At 41.8% G+C, this 7,804-nt stretch overlaps 1 pseudogene; it reads left to right on the forward strand.

Moving 5' to 3' along the window:
• Positions 1–240: 240 nt before the first annotated feature.
• On the forward strand, positions 241–6,965 carry LOC137891058 (uncharacterized; annotated as a pseudogene).
• Positions 6,966–7,804: the final 839 nt, after the last annotated feature.

Here is a 7,804-nt window from a genome sequence, read left to right on the forward strand (position 1 = left end):
GGCAAATTATTTGCAGCTACTAAATTATATTTTTTTGGACCGATTAAGTGAAATTAGACATTTTCCCACGGCACACTCTGACGATCTCTCACGGCACACTGGTGTGCCGCGGAACAGTGGTTGAAAATCACTGAAACAGACCATAAAGCAGGGTATGCTTTAAGGCGGGGCTACCTTGTGATTGACAGGTCACTACCACGGCTTTGTCTGGTCCGTCAGTTGTCCATGTTTTTTGTCACTATGTATGAACAGTATATGTTCTTGGGTCAGGTTCAGGTCAAATTTGGCATTACCAGTCAGGTTCAGTCAGGTTGTGGATCAACAGTTGGGGTCTCAGTGCAGAACTGTTCCTTGAGTGTAATGGATTGACTCTGTTTCTCCCTGATGTCGCGTGTGCTCTGTGTTTCAGCCTTTGAGCCACTCGCTTGTCAACAGCTGCTGTTATCGCTGTGGGTCTTTCTAGACCCGCCTGTTGTCTTTAGATCGCAGACTGATGAGCATCACCTTAGGGTGCACTATATGAAGAATGCCAAACTAATTGGCTGCATCACCACCCAGCTTAAAAAGTCACATGATATGTTATAGTACCAGTTTTGCAAGTTTTTCTTTCCCTAGGCCAACTTGGAAAGGATTGCTGTACTCCCAGCAAGATGTGTGTAGTCCTGCTGCTATGTGTTTCTGTGTTTCCCAGGAATCCCTGTTTGACACTGAGGAGGTTTTGCAAGAAAATGATCCACACAAGGAAGTAAGCATGGTATTAAAAAAAAGAAGAAAAACTCTGCATAATGCTGTATAGCATGCTTTGCCTGAAGCACTTCACATGATGTTAAAGGACAATACAGTCACACATTACAGCTCACTGCTTTCCCGTCCTTCCAGGCGGCTCACGGCTTCACTTCATTTAAATGTGATGTGAAAATCGACTTGCAGAGTTAGATAATGCATCATGTCAGCTTTCATTGTCATGAGTTATGTTATTGGAGCGTGATGAAGAGTGCGTCTACAGTGCATTGCCAACAGGATTACCAATGAGAACTTCATTGAAGGGTTAAAGATGTATTCAGATACTTTATCTTAGTAATGTACAAATGAAAAGAAAATGTTCCATTACGAGTAAAAGTACACAATGAATGTAAAAAGTGTCAGCAGTAAGTTTTGATAGTGAAAGTACTAATGAATAATTTGTGTTATTGGTTTACTATCATTCATGCATTAATATGTAAGCAGCAGTGTCATGTTGTAGGTCGAAGTGGAGCTAATTCTATCTGCTCTGTTTGCCATTTTAACAAAGTAGTAAAAGAGGAAAAGTAGTAAATGGAATTAAAAGTACAATAATTCCTCTTAAATGCAGGGCTGTAGCTACACTTAACAATTGGATCAGTACTTTTTCGAGAAGTTACATTGTAATATTCACATTATTTTTTTAAATACATAAAAGAAATACAAATAAAATAACAATAGAAATGATACTAGAGCCACTCAGAATGAAAACCTGTTAAATTGAAAGATATTTAGTCCAAAAAGAATCAGAATAGGTCTAGAAACTGTGTGCACAATGTGTCATTCTGAGTGGCTCTAGTATCGTTTCTATTGTTATTCTATTTTTATTTCTTTTATGTATTTAAAAAAATAATGTGAATATTACAATGTAACTTCTTGTCAAGTCACAAAACCCCAAATTCCGCGAAAAAGTACTGAAACAATTGTTAAGTGTAGCTACAGCCCTGCATTTAAGAGGAATTATTGTACTTTTAATTCCATTTTCTTTTGCTTGAAATGACCATTTCTTTATCAGTAGTGTTACTTTGAATTTGCCAGTACACACAACCAGTTTGTATATATTGAACATTTGAACACAATGTGCTATCAATAAGAACGTCAGCATAGTGGACCTCTGCTGTTCTTTCCCGGTCCCAAAGATTTCTATTTTCTCCTCATTGTTGAATTCCAAACTGCCTCGAGGTCAGCGGTGTGTCTCTGCAGCTTCAGCTTCCACAGCGGCAGTGTCTCGCCAAATGAGCTGGCACTATGCTGCCTCACGCTGTGAACTCCACCTGCCTGTCTCCACCTGTGGATGACTGATGTGTTGTTTTATATACTTCTTAGGCTGTCGCTCACTCGTACGCCCACATATGTCACTGCCTGTGCTGCGCCAGTCACATCACTTGCTCCCGTTTTATCTCCTTTCCTGGTCCCATTGACAACGCTAACACATGCATGTGCTCACATAATTTGCATTACAATTTAGATTAGGTCTGTTCAATCTCTGAATTTACACATGGCCTTTTTTTCTGTTGAGATTGCCACACAGTGCGAGCAATGAGAGGCTCTCCATTTCACCCTGAGGAGCTGTTGTCAATTCTTTTGCACAAATCATCATGAAGGTTTGTGATAGTGTGTGACGGCGTTATCAAAGATCGCATTGTTAAGCTATTCTCTGGAGAGTCAGAGAGGGAGCAGCTCCAAACACGGTGTCAATCACAGGGGGCACTGTGTGTTGGGAGATGTGGGGAGAGGACTGGGGGGGGGGGGTTTGCATGATTATCTTTCACAGCTCCCACCCGTATCTCCACTCCATCTGCCCAATCTACTCTTTCTCTCTCTCTCTCTGTTGCTTTCCTCTGCCGTGTACATGAAACCAGCCACCACATTTCATGAACATTTCAATTACGGCGATGCAGTCGTGTTCTTAAGCTGCCGCATAGCTTCACAACCAAGACACTTATCACAGTCGCAGGTTGTGTTCTCTGTAAGTGAAATATGACCAAACGGTCATATTTCAAACGGGACATTTATTCAACTTCCTACGTGTCTCTTAAGAAAAACAGATTGATGAAGAAAAGATAATTGTTTATTCTTAACAGATGATATGTGATAATAAAGTCTGGACAGAGTCTTTGGCGCTTGGACTCTACAGGGAGATTTGTAATGGAGGGACATCTGCCCTGAGCAGCAGCAAGATAAACCCCCCAAAAGGAAAAAAAAATAAACCACAGCCTGATATTCCCCCAAAAGAATGTTTACTTACCAAGCGGTAAGTAAACAGAGCTACGTCAGAATGTAACAAATATACTTAATTTAACCCAAAACAGGATCTTTTCCTAAAACTAACCAACTCATTTGTTGCCTAAACATAACTAAGTAGTCCTGTTTCACAACATTAACCACTTGTTTAAAATGGTGACCGTTTCACATATTGAATAGAAAGATTACATGTTCTTTTGGGAGTCATTGGCAACGACCTACTCTTAGGACGTGTTGCATATTTTGTCTACATGCGTGTTACATCAATGGCCCCTTCTGTCTTCAGACCTTCAACCTACTGCCTCCAGTGCTCAAATCAAGTCCTGTGGATTCTTTATGAAACTATGATTTAGGGGATCTTAAATTGTGTGGCTCACTGCAGTTATCTTGACCTAATATTGGTTCATGAAACCTCTTAATTCGCAGCAAATTCAAATCTTCCATAAACATCCATCTTTCTGATAGTCCTTATTGAAAAAGGGACTATCAGCCTCAAAGAACATTGGGTCTCTCTTTCTTTACATTTACTTCATTAGTTCTTCAAGATAGAAGTTTTAGAAACATTACTCTTAAAAACGAACAATGGTGCCGATCAGCCAACTTTATGTTCAGAGATAAAGTCAGGTTTCATTCAGCCTTGTTTGATGCCGAGTGTCACAGCACCTTAACAGCTCCCAAGAGGAAGAAAAAAAAAGTTGAAAGGAGGAAACCTATCAAATCCAATCTCTCTGCGTCTGAGGCTGTGCTGAATGAAACTATGCGAGCATGAAATCCCCTAATGGAAGCCGTCTGTTTTCAACCTTGACTGTCTCTTAAAGAGCTACAGATAAGAGCTGCCAGGAGAAAAAAGGCCTGAGTAGTAAAGCTACAGTTTCATGCCTTTAAGAGCTACAGAGGGAGAGGAAAACTGTCACTGTGATGAACGGAAGAGCCACGTGGTTTTACTGGTTCAATCAACTGGTGTTTATATCTTGATGGATCCATAAAGACTTTACAGATTCACAGTAAACAGGGGTGTCCTGAGGGGTAGAGCCCTGTGAAGTAAACTTCCCTCTTGTTTTTGGAACACTCTTTGGAAAGTTGAACGACCATTTTCCATTTGCCTTTATTCACTTTTCAATCAACTTGAGATTTCTTAAATTTCCCACAAAATCTTTCAGCAAAAAGTTGCACATGACTGTTGCATGTATGTGGTGAACATTTTTCACTAAGTAGGTATGATAGCCACTGCCACTGTTAGCTTCCAGCTGGAAGAAATCATAGCTAAACCCAGAGGTATCATGTGATTGGTTGGTTGTAATATTACTCACAATATATCTACTTTTTTTGTGTATTTATTTGGTGGATTGTTATACCTTTTGAAGGCAGAACAAGTAGGATTTTCCATAAAACAACAATGTATAGGCTCATACAAAAGTAACCAGGAGCCAGATTGTAAGAATGTATCTGAAAAAACACAAACATAGCAAGGCAAAACACAAGTGGACGAAGCCCATCCCAAAACGAGAGTGAATCTGGGGTTGGCTTTCACCCGCTGGCGAGCACTCTAACCGCTGTCAGTGGGCATTTAGTGTTTTCTACCTTTACATCAATAGAATGAGGAAAATTAAGTGCCAACACTCTTTTATTCTTCACACCACACTGAGATCCCTGTTATTGCGCACACGTTGTTGAGGATTTCCCCCAGCAGTCCTTCATAACAAGAGTTAGGACTGCTGGGAGGTGACTGAGCCCAGAGTTCCATCTCCTTCACTGAGCTCTGTGTGGCGGAGCAGAGACAGAGGCAGAGCCGTCCTAATGGGAAACACAGACCTGGGTATAAATATCCACACTGCAGTGCTCTGTTTGTGTGTGTGTGTGTGTGTGTGTGTGTGTGTGTGTGTGTGTGTGTTTTGCCAAAGGGGAGGAGCAGGGGGGGGTTTATGCCGGCACACTTAAGGCTATGGCGAGAGTAATGAGAACCACGTTGACGGGGGTTAGACCATGCTAAATGACTCATTCTATAACAATGCTCCATACCCAAAATGGAGTGTGGGATCAGACGTGCAGACGAGCTTTGTGCTTAACCTTTTACTATGCAAGTTGCTGTTCATATTTAGCAATCATATGTTGCTGTAGTATGCATGGCGAGTGATTTATTAATGAATTCATATTGAGCTGTATTTATGTTATGTAATCTATTATTTTGGGAAGTCATGCTTTGAACACAGGTGTTATTCAGTGCATTGGCATTAGTTCTGTACGGTATAGAAAGGAGAGTAGTATTCCTCCCCACTTTTTTCTCAGCTGTCCTGGGATACAAACTAACAACGTTTGAGACTTAACTTCACTAGTGTTTTGGTAAAAGAAGTCAGTGTGTACAGTATAAAGGGCTTCCAAGTGGGACAACGGTAGCAGTGAGTCTTAAGGGGGCTGACTGAGAGCTCAGTCACATGGACAGCAGGCCTGCTTTATTTTTGAATAAACGATTTATTGCAGAATGACATAATAAACAAGCATGTCACATTTCACCCTCTATGCCATATTTCCTATATTTTCATTGAAGTAAATGCCTCCCTGTACTGTGAAAAGGGTCAGTGGTGCTGTTGATCTCACTGAGAATCAACAGTCATGGCTGAAGCTCTGTGTTGAATCCAGCAGCTTTCACATTGATTAGCTCAGCTCTCACCAACACCCAAACAGAAGACTGCAGGCGGCTGATATCGGTGACATCGGTGCATCTTGTGAGAAGCAGAAAAGATGAGTGTTTCTGATTGAATTATCAGTTTGTGAGCTGCAATACATTTGCTTTTAAATTCTAGAAATTAACATTTTAAGTTTTGAGAAGTTCTTGAGAGGGACCCGGACTGAGGATTCAAAGAGTCTCTGAAGAGTCTCTGAAGTTACTTTTGTTGCATTAAAGTGAAACTGAACGTACCTAACAATGACCACTGTGGCCACAAGCAGCAATTACAGGATGATGGCACCTTGAATTTTCCTTCAATCCCCAGGAGTTTCTTGAGGCACTCGTTTTAACGACATCATCATTAAGCAACCCGATCACATGGGACCTCAAGGTGAGCTGCAGTGGTTTAACTTCTTACTTCCCCCTCTACCTCTTCTGCTCTCTCTTGCTCAGTGTGTCACATGTTTAGCCATTCCTCTGCTTCCCTTAAGGATAATGGTACACGTAATAAGTGTAGTGTATTTGTTAGGTTGGAGGCGAGGCTTAGTGAGTTAGAAGCAAGGCTCCGCACCATGGAAGCTCAGTCGTTAGCTACTGTAGTTAGCCCCCTCTCCCTCCTGTAGCCCGTGCGGGCCGACTAGACGTAGCTTCTACTAGCCGTGTCCCGGCAGCCCCCGAGCAGCCGGGAGGCTGGGTGACTGTCCGAAGGAAACATGGGTCTAAATCGAAGCACACGGTTCACCATCAGCCACTTCATGTTTCAAACCAGTATTCCCCACTCAGCGACACACCCGCTGAGAAACCAACTCTGGTTATCGGCAGCTCTGTTCTGAGAAACGTGAAGTTAGCTAAACCAGGGGCCATAGTTACATGTGTTGCCAGGTCCAGAGCAGGCAACATTGAGTCCTATTTAAAACTGCTGGCTAAGGATAAGTGTAAATACAATAAGATAGTTATTCACGTCGGTGGTAATGACTCCCGATTACGGCACTCGAAGATCACTAAAGTTAATGTGGAGTCGATGTGTACATACGCAAAAACAATGTCGGACTCTTTTCTCTGGCCCCCTCCCAAACCTGACCAATGATGAATGTATAGCCGCATGTCATCGTTCCACCGCTGGTTGTCGTGGTGGTGTCCAGCAAACAATATGGGCTTTGTGGACAACTGGGAGACTTTCTGGGGAAAGCCTGGTCTGCTTAGGTGTCACGGCATTCATCCCACTTTGGATGGAGCAGATCTCATTTCTACAAATCTGACCAAGTTTCTATGTTGACCTAATCCATGACAACCCAGAGTTCAGACCAGGAAGCACTCTTACACACTTCTCTGTGCTTCCATTAGAGCAGTTACACTCCCAAAACCAGAGAGAGGTTTGCCCCACGGCTTCTTAAAATTATGAAATCAAAAGTAAACAGTTAAGGCGTTAAACAAAATAACCTAATCCAAGTTAATACCAACGCCACAGTGCAACAAAATAGGATAATTTATTGTGTACTATATCAGATCTCTGTCATCTAAAGCTGTATTAGTAAATTATTTAATATCAGATAATCATATTGATTTATTTTGTCTCACTGAAACCTGGCTGTGCAATGAAGAATGTGTCAGCCTAAATTAATCAACTCCTCTAAGTCATATTAATACTCACATTCCCAGAGGCACCGGCCGAGGAGGTGGAGTAGCAGCCATCTTTGACTCAAGCCTATTATTAAACCCTAAACCTAAACTAAATTATAACTCATTTGAAAGCTTGGTTCTTAACACCCAACCTGGAAAACAATACAGCCAGTTATATTTGTTATAGTGTATTCTTCATGATGGCAGGTGAGGCTCTGCCACCCCTGACCACACGTCCCTGCGTAGAGCTCTGGGTGAACACAGACGGATACAATTTCCTGATTCAACAATGGCAGGACGTCAGTGATTTGGTTGAAAATGAGGCTGACATCTGATTGGCTACAGATACTGTAGGTCCATGTTGAAAAAAACGCATTTGCGAATCCTGCGACGTCAGGGGAGTCTCAAAAAACCCACACACAAATGTGGAGCAATCCACAAACAAATGCAGTGCGATCCACACACAAATTTGTGATTTTTTTGTTTTTACATTTA

The sequence above is a fragment of the Cebidichthys violaceus genome, unplaced genomic scaffold (assembly GCF_023349555.1).
Source record: "Cebidichthys violaceus isolate CVI_PGR_0920_01 unplaced genomic scaffold, fCebVio1.0.p SCAF_7, whole genome shotgun sequence".
In the NCBI taxonomy this organism is placed as follows: Eukaryota; Metazoa; Chordata; class Actinopteri; order Perciformes; family Stichaeidae; genus Cebidichthys; species Cebidichthys violaceus.